Source organism: Sciurus vulgaris (genome assembly GCF_902686455.1).
Source record: "Sciurus vulgaris genome assembly, chromosome: 10".
NCBI lineage: Eukaryota > Metazoa > Chordata > Mammalia > Rodentia > Sciuridae > Sciurus > Sciurus vulgaris.
The window spans coordinates 27,379,299-27,394,143 of record NC_136470.1 but is presented as its reverse complement, the minus strand read 5'-3'; the positions used below and the strand labels follow the sequence as shown (position 1 = coordinate 27,394,143).

The 14,845-nt window shown below is 32.2% G+C and overlaps 1 protein-coding gene across 10 annotated transcripts in view; it reads left to right on the top strand.

Moving 5' to 3' along the window:
- The window catches only part of LOC306638119 (uncharacterized protein), a 734,580-nt gene that overhangs the window by 376,093 nt on the left and 343,642 nt on the right, over window positions 1-14,845 (top strand). For 4 of the 10 annotated variants that reach the window (XR_013757359.1, XR_013757361.1, XR_013757362.1 and 1 more), the window contains one exon: window positions 10,951-11,059. The exons of 1 other annotated variant lie outside the window; for it this stretch is intronic. The gene's annotated coding sequence lies outside the window, so the exon portion shown is untranslated. Of the gene's footprint in view, window positions 1-5,625; window positions 10,141-10,950; window positions 11,060-14,845 lie in introns of those variants that run through there. 5 more of the 10 variants (XR_013757358.1, XR_013757360.1, XM_079101234.1 and 2 more) reach the window with 3 other exon arrangements.

The window sequence follows — 14,845 nt, the reverse complement described above, 5'->3', positions numbered from 1 at the left end:
CTCGGAGAAATGCTTTGCCTAACCACCCGTCCCAATACCTAGAATTTACTTTTAAGATGGTCAGTTAATATTTCTTGAATATAAACTTTTGGCCAGAGTAACTGGAAATTTAAGTTTATTAAACTTTTTACATACTTAACTATGGTCCACAGGGTATTTTAAACTCAGCCATTTGGCTTCAGATCTACTTTGTTACCCCCTCAAACATACAGTGAGAAATGTATGAGATGTAATTGGATGAAGTACCTTTTCCAACTCCTCAGTATCTTATTTCTGCTGGATAATAGAGAAAAATATACAGTGTTCCCATGACTAAACACTCTAGACTTAGCTTGAGTTTCTATGAAAATTAAAGAGCAGTAGTAAGAACTTAGATCCCTAATTACTAATATACACAAATTGTGTAAAAAAAATCCAGCCTGAGGAAAAGACAAGCATTCTAGAATACTTAAATGACTTAGGAGACCTCAAACTATGGAATATGAGATAAATATTCAAAAAACTATGGAGGACTATATGTTCTGACTCGAAAAGTGTTATATGACCTATATTTTGAAAAAAATGAAGTGAATCAAGTTAGAGCATAATATATATTGTAATACTCCTTTTGTTTTAGGAAAAACTATGTCAATAAAATTAAAGCCACATATGTGCATATGCAGATATATAATTTTAGTGTGTTTCTTTTACAAAACAATGCAAGTGAGTATGTATTTATTCATGCAGTGAAAAATTATTCCAAACACCCCCAGGTTTGTAGATATAGCAGAGGAACAGAATGACAGAGAAATGAATGAAAGATATCTTTATTTTATGCTTTATAATAATATTTCTGTATTACTAGATTGTTTTTAACCTTAAGAAGTTTAAAACAGACTTTAAACTTCCTGCTACATTATTTGTTGAACAAATGTTCAAATGTTTCCCCTGCATGCCTGATACTTGGTGGTGATATTCTGTTTAGCAATGTTTTTTGGAATGTCCTAAATGACTTATTTGATAGAAATAACACAAAATATTATTGAGTTGGACTATGTTCTTAGATGACATAATGGTTTATTATAACATAAATCTGTATTATATTATTTCCTTCTGTTTTACAGTGATTAGGGTAACTCATTTTCTCTTTCAGCCACTGGTTAGGATTCCTGGAGACAGCATTTCCAATTTGTCTTTCTCTGATCAGTTTATTGTTGCCACTAGATGTGTCACTCAAAAGCCTGACTCTCATACCTCTACTTCTTTTGTGGACTACCTCTTAGACAAAGTGACCTGGAAGTAACTCTACTTTTTATTGCTTCTACTGGCTATGATATTCCATTCACCAGCCTTCTTCTGAACTAATGCAAGATATCCTCAGAATTTTCCATGCATAGTGATACTTCAGATTTGTCTAATTTCCACTTGCTGATCCCAAGCTTTCTGTTGGAGATTAAACACAAAATAGTATCAATATTCATGTATAACTTAATTTTAAAGAAGCATGTATATGTAAGTATTCTTGGAGGAATAGATTGTACACATTCTTTTATGTGTTCATGCAGTTCACACAGTTTATCTATTGTGTGATCCTGGACTAGTTTACTTGAATTCTTGTCTCCTACTATCTGGATGCTCAAGTCCTTTACACAAAATGATATAATATTTGCATATAACCTCTGCACAGCCTCCCAGATGTTATAAACATCTTTTGAGGAAAGAAAGAAGGGGATAAGGGAGAAATAGGTGAAGGAAAGAAGGAACAAAGGGAAGAAAGGAAAGAAAAAAGGGAAGAGAAAGACCAGAGAAAAAAATTTTAGTGTGATCAAGGCACTCAGGTTTCTGGTTCAATACATTTCCTTTGTATCTTCTACAAATTAGATTGTCAAGTACTCAGATTCTCTCAGAAATTTAGGATTTTAGCCATTTACAATTTACATTGAATTAATTTAATCAGATTATCAGATTAACATTTTGCTTAGGGTCTGCCAAAATCAGCCAGCCTGAGGAAATTGGAGATTTGACTGAAAAGTGGAACTGACAGGAAGTTTTATTTCAAAGGACCAAACTGTTTGTGGAGAAGGAAAAAGTGGAGGATTTCAGAGAGTTAGAATTGCCTCAGGGCAGCAGGAGGGTGCTGGATGCCTGGGGGCTGATCAAGTGAATTTACCTAGAGGTGGAACATCTCCCAAGACAAACAGCATACTTTGCACTTTGACTGAGGTCCCTAATGGTGGCTCACATTTATTCATGGTGTTATTTTTGAGATTAGAGATGCCACATTCTTCAAGAGGACAATCGAAGGTTATGGATTTATCCCTGCATATCTGTCCAATTTTATATGGTACTGGTTTTCCTTATAAATCATAATTCATTGTATTTTAGACCATTGCACAAAAAGGTGAATGTATTAATCATGTTTTTAGCAGACATCAGGTTTTATAACTAAAACCTTATCAGCGTTTTTTGCATTATGTTTCACATGGGACTTATGAAGTATAGATGAGACACATGAGAACTGTAATGGATTTTTCATTCCTGTTATTTCATATTTCACATTTCTTCTGAAGATTATAAATTTGAAGGATAACATTTTCATGGTGTGGAAAATGCTGTGGTGAATGAACTGGCCAGATGAAAATGGAAATCTGCCATTTATACCTTCTTTCTGGAGAACCCACTCTCCATTTCAATAAATTTTATCACTATCTTGATGTTTTAACCAAAAAATTGTGATTAATTTTTTCTCCACTTGAGAACTTGTTCTTCCCATGTTTTTCTGCTTGTTCCAGTGTTTTCCCCAGAAAGTGTTTAGATATCTTGAGGTCTTTTCTGAGTCCAGTGTGTTGGGGGCAATGGTTGACTGTTAAACAGTAGGGGCTGATTTTAGGGAAAAGACTGATTTTGGTTTTATGAATGGAGAGCAGGTGTCTATGGGCATTTAGGAAATAGTCTGGGCACTTATAGAGGGGTCTGTGCTAAAAATTTGGAGTTCATCAACCAATGTCAGAGTCAGTGAGATGTCAAGCAAAGGAAGTACAGTAATAAAAAGGAAAAAAAAAAAAAAAAAAGAGAGAGAGAGAGAGAGAGAAAGAGAGCATCCTGGGCAACATTTACATTTAAAACACTAGAAAAGAAAATCAAGTTTATGAGAAGGAAAAAATAAAAATAAAACCACTGTAGGATGAAACAAGGGAATAGTTTTATTATTCTATTACATATTTCTCAGGAATTACATTCTAAACTTTACTTTCACACTTAAGAAAATGTTTGGGTAATGTACCTATAAAGTATTTAATCATTTTGTTTTTCTTATTTTGCTGTTATAGTTTTGGAGTTTATGTTTTAAGACGCTTTTAGGGCTGGGGAGATAGCTCAGCTGGTAGAGTGCTTGCCTCGCAAGCACAAGGTCCTGGGTTCAATCCCCAAATCCCCAGCACCAAAAAAAAAAAGACTTCTAATTTTACTACTTTTTTTTTTTTTTTGTATTGGGTGTGGCACTCTACCACTGAGTGATATTCCCAGCCCTTTTAATTTTTTTGTTTGTTTTTAATTTTGAGATAGGTTCCCATTACAATGTCTAAACTGAACTCAACTGGTGACCTTCCTGTCTCAGTCTCCAATATTTTTGGGATTTCAAGTGTGCACAAATGCATGGCTCAATTTTAGTACAATTTTACATTTATAAAGCTATTACAAAGATAGTTCAAAATAGAATTCCTATATACCTAACACCTAGTTTTTCATTATAGTAATAAAATAGATTTGTCACAATTAATAAAGCACAATTGATACATTATTATAAACCACAGTTTCCACTTTATTAAGATGTCCTGACTGCCATTTTTTTGTTGTTCCTCCAGGATCCCATGCAGTGGTGATGTCTCCTTAGACTGTTCTTATTTATGACTGTTTCTTAGACTTTCCTTGTTTCTAATGATTTTGATGGTTTTGATGTTTGCTATTAACCATAATATATGCTACAATTAGACTTTGTCTGATATATTTCTCATGTTTAGAGTTCAGTTTTGCATCTTTGGAAGGAAGACAACTATAAAGTTACAAATTTTATCTTTCAAAATTGCACTCTTTGGAAGGAAGTCCCTCTCCTTGGTTCACCCCTAAAGAATGGGAAATTATGTTCCAGCTTCTTAAAAATGGGAATATATATATATATCATATATAATTTTTGAATCTTCTGTAGGAAGTATTTGTCTATTCTATGCATTTTTGTCTAATCATTTACTTACATCAGGATGGATATTGTAATTTGATTCATAATTCAATACTACCTATGTTATTCAAATTGTTCCAGTTGAAGCCATTGAGACCTCTTGAAGTTGTCACTATGTCCCTGTGATATACCACCAATATTTTGCTTTATTTAATTTATTTTTTAGCATTTACTTACTGTTTGGTGCTAGAGGTTCCAAGTTCATCTTTGCATGTTCTTGTGAAGTGCTAGAATTAAACATTTCTCTAAGAAGTGTTCATTCCTTTTATTGGAGAATGGTTTTAGCAAGCAAGATATAGATGTTAGGTGCATTCATTGCTACCATGTTTCTGGTTCTAGGCCCAGGCAGCCAAAAGAACAAGAACATGTATTTATTTAGATCTTCCTTGATTTTTTTTTCTTATTGGTGTTTTATAGGTTTAACCATATATGTTCTGTTATTAATACATATACATGTAGGTGTTATATTTATACCTAAGTATTTCATTTTTGAATGTTACTATAAATGATACTTTTTTTAGATTCAAGTTTCAAGTGATTATTGCTGGTAAAGAGAAAAGCAATTGACTTTTCTATACTAACCTTACTCCTGTAACTTTGCTATACCTTCTTCACTTTTTTTTTTTTGTAATTTCTTTAGAATTTTCTATACAGATCAAATCTTTGTGAAGAGAAACAATTTCAGTATTCCTTTACAAATTGTATATTTTGTTACCCTTCTTGTCTTTACTATATGATGTTGAATAAGAGTGGAGGAAGGGAACATTCTTTCCTTATTCTCCATCATATGGGGAAAGCATATGTTACATCACCTTTAGGTATGATGGTAGCTGTTGAATTTTTGTAGATGTTCTTCAATTTGAAGAAAGTACCCTCTAGTTTGCTTAGAGATTTTATCATGACCAAGTGTTGGATTTTGTCAAATGTTCTGTCTTTCATATCAACTAGTATGATCATATGATTTTTCATCTTTAGTATGTGGATATGGTGAATTGATTAATCAATTATCAAACTTAATTTTGATTTTCAAATGTTGAGTCAGCCTTACATACTTGAAATAAATACCATTTGTCCTTAGTGTAAAATTTATTTATACATTATTGCATTTGACTTGTGAATGTGTTTTGGGGGGAGTTTTGTGTCTATCTCCTTAAAGGTTATCAATCTATACATTTCCTTTTTTGTAATTTCTTTATGTAGTTTTGGCATTAAAGTCATTTTGGCATTAGGAAGTGCCCTTTGCTTTTATTTTTTAGAGAAGTATTATAGAACAATTGATGTGAGTTCGTTATGCCTGTGAAACTTCAGTGATTTCTTTTGGGGAGATTATTACTAATTTAGATATATAGCTATTCACATCTATTTATCCTATGTATCTATGTATGTTTAGATTGTTCTTAATTCTTCTGAAAATATAAAATATATTTGATGAAATGTATAGTTATCTTCAGAGATTCCTTCAGAAAAGCGTATTATAGATCCAGAAAAATGGAGTGAATAAAGAATGGTTATAAAAATCCTCATACTGAGAGTATGAAGACTTTAAAAAATTATTTAGCTTAGTAAGATTACAGAACTTCTATTACTTTAATGCACTATATTTTCATGTGTGTTTATGTATCTGTGTATATCTCCATTTGCTGTCTCAAGTAAAAAGTAAGGCATATTTATTTTGACAGTTGAACATTATGTTTTATTTTAATTCTTTGCATATTATCTTCATGAAAAATATTGACTCATTGAATATTATTTTCTTTATAATAATTTGCATTGTTTCATGAGTGCATTCAACTTACACATTACATTTATTTGAAATTATTTCTCAATGATTTTGGTGTATTCTCACTAAGATGCAGGTGTTCACAGTACTATGCTATTATTGGTGTACTATCCTTCGAGGGGAAGCCACTTTGGTGTCCTTTGGAGTAATAATGGGTTTTCATGCATAAAGATTCTACCTTGGATTTTATTTAAAAGGGCTAAATTTTACAAGATATTGCTGGCCTTTCTGGTCTGAACTAGTATGGGAAATATCTTAAAAAAAAAAAAAAAAAAGGTAAGCTAACAATTGTAATTCAAATATACCATGATGTATTTTTAGGCATTTTAAGACTGACATTGGATAGCTATACTGTGACAAAAATGTGGCATTTTACATGATAGCACCTTTGAAAGTAATTTGTTTTTTGTAAGTATTTGAAGTATGTGATAATTATGAATATTTTCCTAACACTAGGTTACCTTGGCACCTTGTATAGCCACCTTGGCATTCTGAAGTGCTCAGTGAACACACTGCCATTCTCTTAGAACTTATTTTGCTCTCACTTTGCTTCCTAGTTTATCAATATCATGAGAACAGAGGCTGTGTTTTTTAATACCACATGACACAGGCCACTGCCTCACTCATGGTCACCATGAAACAGAATATTTGAAAAGATAGGTGAATTATAAGCTAAATGCATATGGTGGCTGGTAGGCATTGCTACTGGGAAAACAATACCCTGGTGGCACTTTAAATTACTTTTCCTTCATCTTCTGGACAGGTGTATTTGTTTACTATTGGTCTCTTTTCTTTCAAACACTACTTATTTGCCATGGAAATTTCATTGACTCCAACTGAAAAGCCACTATCTCATTATATTCAGTTTTTCACCTGTTTCTTAGGTGACAATATACAAAGAACACTAGAAATGATTTCAAATAAAGGTTAAATGTAAGTCAAATGCAGTCATGAAACAACTGGATTTATCATAAAGAAAAACTCCTAGAGCAGCATATAAACATGGAGTATCCCTCCCTTGACAAAGATTTTTCTTACGAATGTATATTCCGATTAACCCTTTGACTTGTTTTTATCTTGATGACCTTATCTACTTCATTTACCTTTATCTACACTTCCTTGCAATGTTTTCACATTTCTTTCCTTCTTCCATTAAAGTCTTTTCCCCTTGCTTAGGTTATTGGAACCTTCTAATTATGAAGATTAACCTTTGTTGTTTCCACTTATTCATGTAAAGTTTTTGTCTATCACCAGATCTTTATTATAAAATATGTGTGCACCAAAATTGTGTTGCAAAATCAAAAGTCACTACCACTTTTGATTATCCTAAAGGAAAGCAAATCCTACAATATGTTTCCTTTCTTTCTGGATAATGTGAGAAAGGTACACTTCCTCCATAAATCACATGTTCTCTTAGACAAATTGAACACTTGAGTATAGAGGGAGTTCATTATGGAAATGAATTGCATTCTAATAGATGGACAGTTTCTTCTCTGAACTTAGCCATTGTATTGGTTGACTCCAAATAATAAATAATACAGACTAGGTGACTTAAACAACAGAAATTTATTTTCTCACAATTCTGGGGACTTGAAGTCCAAGAACAAGATATTGGTAGGACTGGTTTATTCTGAACCCTTCTTCAAGTTTTACAGACAGCCATTTGGTCCCTGTTTTCACTTGGTCTTCATTTCTAGTGTTTCCTGGTCTCTTCTTATAAGGACACAGGTCATATTAGATTAGGGCCAACCCTAATGGCCTCTTTTAACTCAATTACTTGTTTGTAAAACCCCTATCTCCACATAGTCACATTCTAAGGTACTGAAGAACTTCAGCATGTGAATTTGGGGAAGGACACTGTGACCCACAGCATTTGTGACATGAGCTCACTATTGTACATGGGATGTCAAAGGACAAGATAGGAAAGCAGCTTAAAGGAAGGAGTTGCTAAGATGATCAAAAGTCACTATGAAACTGCCATTTGGCCATTCTATAGTGACTTCAGAGATTCATGTAGTAATCATGAATGATGGTGATTTTACTAGATTAGTAGTTAGTGGATGATTATAATGGACTGTCTAGATCAGCATAGTGAATTTTTTTTTCTTGGAATGAAGGAAAAGGCACAAAAGAACCCATTTCCAATCATTTCATTTATTCTTTAAGTACTATGAGCATCAAACCACACACTGCTACATATAAAGCCAGATCCAATGGGAATATTTTGGATTTACACGTGTATCATGTGTATATTGTTTCAGAATAAGGATAGTAGTTCACGTGCTATGCAATGTCTTCATGATGTGCATTTGTAATGAACTGGGTCTTTCACTTTAAGTGCACCCATAAAAATCTAATGGCTCATCATCTCTGTAATCATCTTTGCCACTTCCTAGTTGAGGAAATAGCATTTTATTATAAAATTACAATTTATGTAATTTAGATTTCTAGTTTCTAAGATAAAACAGAATTCTAATTTGGGGCAAGAGTAGAAACAGAATAAACTCTCTTCTTAAAGCAGAAGAAACCATTTTCAGAAAAAAAATTGTGTACACACTTTCAAATATTTCAGAAATACTCTATTTTTGCTCATCACAGACAGATTAAAATTAGGTTAAAAAACTAATGTCTTCCTTCACTCATTACAACAACAGAAACTAAAATCCCTAAATAGAAAGATGCTGGCTTCCCCAACTGACCTATTGCAATAAGTAAAATTGGTCAGGAGTAAAAGTGCGTGGTTATGATCCATGTCATCGCACGCCTCAAAGTTTCTCTGTTTTCCACATGTTGAATGACACTTTCTCCACATGCACAGCGTGTGGTTTGTATCTGAGTGCAATAGGATTCTAATGATCAGATATCTTTCTCCCATTAAAATCAGATAATTCTGATTATTACACAAATGGTACTTCCTCTAACTTTCTAGTTTCCTTTTCACTTTATATCAACAATGGTCATGTTTTAATATTTTAGAATTCAGAGTGTTATTTCCACATTCAGTCTAATAACTAAGTAGACTTAGAAACAGGGAGGGTAAATTGCATGACTTGTGCCTTTTAGTATAAGGAAAACAAATTTCTTGTGTGCTCAGGTGTTGGGTCTGAAGGAACATTCCAAGGCATTCAAGAGACTGTATTAAATCCTAGAATGATGTGAGACTCTGGTTCTGTGATGCCACCTCTTGCTCTTGCAGTGGTGAGGTCTGGGTTGGGGTGAAAGGGTGCCATCTTTGTTCTTAAAGGTATATTGTAGAGACCTTGTTATTGCTACACACGTGGACTATTTCAGAGTTAATTTGAAAACATCAGAAGAATTCAAGACTAAATTTCAAAGAAATGAGGAATATTTGTTATCTTCAAATCCCAAATCTACATAATTTAAAATATCACTCTTAAAAGATGATAAAATTATCCTTGAGTGACCAGTTCCCAAACGTTGAACACCACACAGTCTCTCTTTACTATGAGGAATAGGGTTAAAATTTTCTCTCCAATGACAAATCCCATCCCGGAACAGATTTTAGCCAGGCAGCTAGCAAAGCTCTCGGGTGAACTACGCAGGCCATGGTGGGTGCAGAGCTCAGAGCCGGAAAGCAAACAGCTGCTGTAGCCTGATTTGAGTTAAAATAGTGTGAGTGTTTAGTCTGGCGCACGGCTTCAGGGGAGATTGGCAGCTGGGTCAAACAAAGTCCTTCCATTGGCTCCCTTCCCAGGCAGCTTCTGCTAGTATTTAGGTACTAGTGCCGTGTAGGGCCCTTTTCTCAGGCAAAACCTAACATCTGACCGCACCCTCTTTGCTATTAAAAAAAAAAAAAAAAAAAAAAAAAAAAAAAAAAAAAAAAAAAAAAAAAAAAATGGAGAGAGAGAGATTGAGAGAGAGAGAGAGAGAGAGAGAGAGAAAAGAAAAAGCTTCTTTTTTCCTTCTTTCATTAAGATAAATTCTTCAGTACACAACCTCTCCCACGAATTGTGTATTAGCAATGTTTTTTATCTTGAGAGCTGACGCACTGGGCTCTCAATGTGGTGTGGAAAGCAAGCCTGTTACAGTACTGGATTCATAAAAGGGCCTTTATGGTTTGTGAAAGAATATCTGTGTGCTTAGGCAGGAAACTTTTTGATCTGCAAAAAAGCCAGAAGACATCTAGGTAAGGCTATGTATCAAATCTCCTTTTTGGGGGAAAGTTGGGCAGGGGACTGGTTAGTTGCAATCGATGTAAGTTTAGAGGGTGCGTGTTCACTTCTGTAGAAGTTTAAAATAGACTGACTATTGTTTGCTTATTTTTTTGTTTGTTTGTTTAAATCTTAAAGGAATACTGTAGTCTGCATTTTTACGATTCTGTTTTCTGCTGTTGAACCGATTACAGTGGATATAGAGTTTTATTATATAGCGAAATCTTTGTAAACTGTCACAGAAAGAAAGTGTTACTTAGAAGGGAAATTGACAAGTTTTAAAGAGTAATTGTACAATCATTTAAGGACAGAGGAACACTGCATTAGACTAACAAGGGTTTAATTACCAAAAAAAGTTTAATGTTGCTTTAGAAGGAATATTAAGCAAGTTGTCTTTGTCTCTTACTTTTTAATTTTAGTCGCTGATGTAGCTTGTTGGGTCACATTTTTTGTTAGTGCTGAAGGCTGCCATGAATCTGTAATGAGGCCCCTTTGCACATGATTTTGGCTCTTGGCCAAAATCAACTTCCCAGCGGCAAGCTTTCTCTAAAGAACCTGAAGCAATTTTTTTTTTTTTTTGATTAGAAATCATGTCTGAAAGCTGCCACAACCAGTTGTGTAGGCATGTCAAAATGACTTTATACAGTAAATATGAAACAAGCATTTAAAATTTTTCCTCACATTGTTGCTTTTATCATTATGAATTCCTTGCTTGTTGTCACCTAAAATACATTAGAACAAGAACAATCTTAAAGAAGATTCATCGATTTTTTTGTTTTTCTCAGCAGACCAGAGTAGGGGTGATCATCTCATTGAGGAGCATACAGTGTGAAAAGGTTTTTCAAAACACTTCGGGATAAATAACAGATGAATTCTTAAAAACTGTTAATCTCTGTAAGTAATACTCAGTGAACAGTAAGTAATGAAGTTTTCTAGAAGTTTCTTTGTGCGCACAATTAAGCTTAACATTTTCTTAAATGGAGTTTCTGTTTACGTTGAAACGTCCTGGCATTTGAGATTTGAAAAAAAAAAAAAGTTAACCTCTGTTTTATAATAGTTAACTCCTTGTTATTATTTCTAGCAAATGTTTTAATAGAAATGTTTGGTATGTAAACATGACCGAATAACTTCAAATAATTATATTTAATTACTGTCTTGCAATAAAAAGATGATTTTTCATGAAAGAAATTCTGAAGCTCAAAGTCACTTATACCTTATTTTTGGAAATGTTATTAACTTTGACATTACTATCAGTGAATTTTGTCAAGTAAATCAGTACATTATTTTATTCTCCAGGGTTTTAAGAGTTAAATTCACAAGTTGCAATGAAAAACTACGGTAATTAGATATTAACAACTTTGTACTTTATATAGCTATGTTTAGCAGTATTACAAATAAGTGCACTGCAGGATAACTCAATTCAAAGTAGAAAAGTAAAATCCAGTTGCTCTGTTTTTTTTTTAAAGAAATCCTTTTATGGCTATCTTAAATACGAATCCGGTCTTATGTGTCTATTCTAATGTAGAGTGCAACTTTTATCTCTACTTAAAATTAGTCATGTTTCTCTTTAAAATGTTGTTGAAAGTCAAATGTACTATCCTTTAAGAGAAACCTGTCTAAACAGGTATGTTTATCATATATTTATCACTGTATATTAAAAATATTGCTAATTTAAGTGATAGAAAAAAGTGAAAATTAACTTATGTGTTAGAAAATGCATCTTGATTCCCTTTAGGCCAATTTAAGTGTATGTACGTGAATTCATAATTTATATATACTTTTTTATAGTACAGTGGACAGAATTATTATAATACTGTATAAAACTTGCTATTAGTTAGATTGAGGTATAAGACATTTGAAATTATCACATTGGTCAACATTAAAATCCATAGAAGTTATGAATGGCTATTTATAGAAATTTACCTGGATAGGTTCTCTTGGTGAGTTCATAGTTGAATTCTCAATGTAATCTTTGTTATTTAATTCAAAAGAAGTTAACATATTTCAATATCTGAATTAAAAATGAAACATTTTACATTTACTATCATGGAACAGGTGCAGAAAAAATAGGATTTGCATCTAAAAATTATTTGCATCTAAAATTATATTTGAATTCTATTTCCTTTTAAATTTTAGCTCTCGTACTGTTTTTGTTTTTGATTACTTTGAAATAATCATTTTACTTAGTACTTGAAATTGGTAGAATATATCTCTAAAATTTATTGAGAAATATTTCAACTGAAAATTATAGGTTTTTGTTGTTGTTGTTAATTACAGGCCATAGCAAAGTAAATGCAACTAAAAATAGAACTTTTAGAATACATTGATATATGTTTGTGAGTTCAGAAAAAAATATTGCATACATGATTACTGATAAATATTTTTGAGTTGAGGTAAAAGTAAGTAAACATTGAGAACAATTTAAATTATATTATTTATTGTAATAGTTAACAAAGTTACTTTCATTTGCTGTGCCCATGAGTTGTAACTGAATATTTCCATAGTATAGGTTTTTTTGGCAGAATTATTAGCTAGTTTTCCTGATTACATTTTCTCTGTTAACGTTTTTAAAACTAATATTCAGGAACACATTTGCTTTTTAAAAATTCACCATATTTGTTGAATTTTTCCTATTTGTGAAGAGTAAAATAATGTTTCATTCATTATTCTTCTTATTCTCTTTTGGAAATATTAACACTGATTCCATTTTACAATGTGTAAAATTCACTCTCAGAAAAAGTGAAATTCACTTGTTGTTGTCAGTTTAAATTAAGGACCTTTATCATTTTTAAATGTGAGAGGGTTTTTTTGTTGTTGTTGTTTCTTTCAATTATACAACAGGCACATAAAATACTTTCTTTCTCCCAATTAAAAGAGGCATTAAATAATTATCAACTTTTATTCCATGTAGAAGAGCAAGCTTTAACACTGCAGTTATTTTATCTACAATTTTTAATGTGTGAGAAATGTTTACAAGAGGGCATTTTAGGTGAGCATTTCATCATTTCAATGAAGTGCTTTGCTCTAAATGGTCTACATTCCAGCAATGAGATAAGTGCATTGCTACATTAGATTGAACATCATTATTGAATTTTGGCACAACTTCAGTGACCTCGGCCATAAAAGATTAGTATGGGCAAGATGATCTTGAATTTGCAGTAACAGAAGCAGATAAGAAAAGCATGTTAAGATGCCAACCTTTGTTGTTTTGAAGAAAGTATGTACTAAAATAAAAAGGTAATGCATTTCACATAAATTGCTGATAGTAATATTTTCTCAGTTCTTTAGTATAATAAATCCTAAAACATTAGAACATTAATTAGAATGTGTATTTGAATTTATCAGACTTTTCTAAAGAATTAACTACTGAATTTTATTCTTTTATTCTTTTATGTCTGAAAAACAGACATATTTCCAAGCAGCTAATATATAACTATAGATTAGATAGCCAAATAATTTTTAAAATGTGCCTTGATTTTTAAAAACAATCACTATTGAGTAAAAAGAATATTCTCTGATTTTAAAACTTTTTCAGATAAAGGATTGATTTGCACTTGTTGCAATTTTTTTCATGTTAGATTGGTTTAATTTTTAAGTTATCATAAAGTAAATATTGTAATATCATAAAGTAAATATTGCTAGTTGATAGCATTTTTAAACATGGTAGGGTTCATTTTATAAGTAACCTCATCTATTATATATTTAAGAATGATGATTTCTGTCATGCTATGTACTCTTCTTTCAAAGTCAAGATGAAGAGATCTGAAAAGGTCCTTTTTGTAATGCTGTAAGATACTTTTCCCTTTTCCTTATTTATATATTAAGGTGTGTTCATTGACCTATGTTTCTGAAACATCTGTCTTGTGAACATTAAGTTGGAAAGTCTGGTGGTTGGCTCTAAATTTATTCTTATTCCATATTAGTCTGGAAAAAACTTCAAGTTTCTTATTGAGAGTTAGCCAATATATGAATTGATGTAAAAAATCACATCAAATCTGATGATTTGGATAATTTAAAGCACTGGATTATTTGGCATTAATTAGTAGTCATTGACATGTTTGTGGAGTGATTCTTGATTATTATTGAGTTTGAGATTTATTAACATAGAAAATATTTGAGTCTTCAATTACCTTAGAAATGAATATTTGCTGAATTTATTATTGTCTCTGTGTTGCTATTATTGAAATGTTACCTAACATCTCTTTAAAACTACTGAAAGACCAAGCAGTCAGTGCCTTACCTTCCATTTTTCTCACTGATAAGAGGTCAGTATCTACAAGAATGCCTGAAAATATTTGCAAAAAAATTTCTTTCACAAGACTGCCCACTTTACTATTTTCAGTGATTATGAAAGGAGTGATTGTCTTATTTTATATAAATGTGAGGAATATATGGGCTTTCTGTAGACTTCAGTTTAAAAACTAAAATAGAAAATAAGATTGAGATTAATGACATGGTACATTTTTATAGCAACTAATTTCTACTTGGTATTCCTACATAAATAACGTACTGGAAGTTTATACAGTGGGCTCTGAGATAGGCTTTCATTTATTCTTTATGAAGAACTGCAGGGAAAGTGGCAAAGAGATGATGTTGGTCCAGTCTGTAGGATCCATGGTGTTTCAGGTGCCTATAGTCATTTTCCTTATTTAAATCCGTCTTGCTTCTGTGCTCCACATC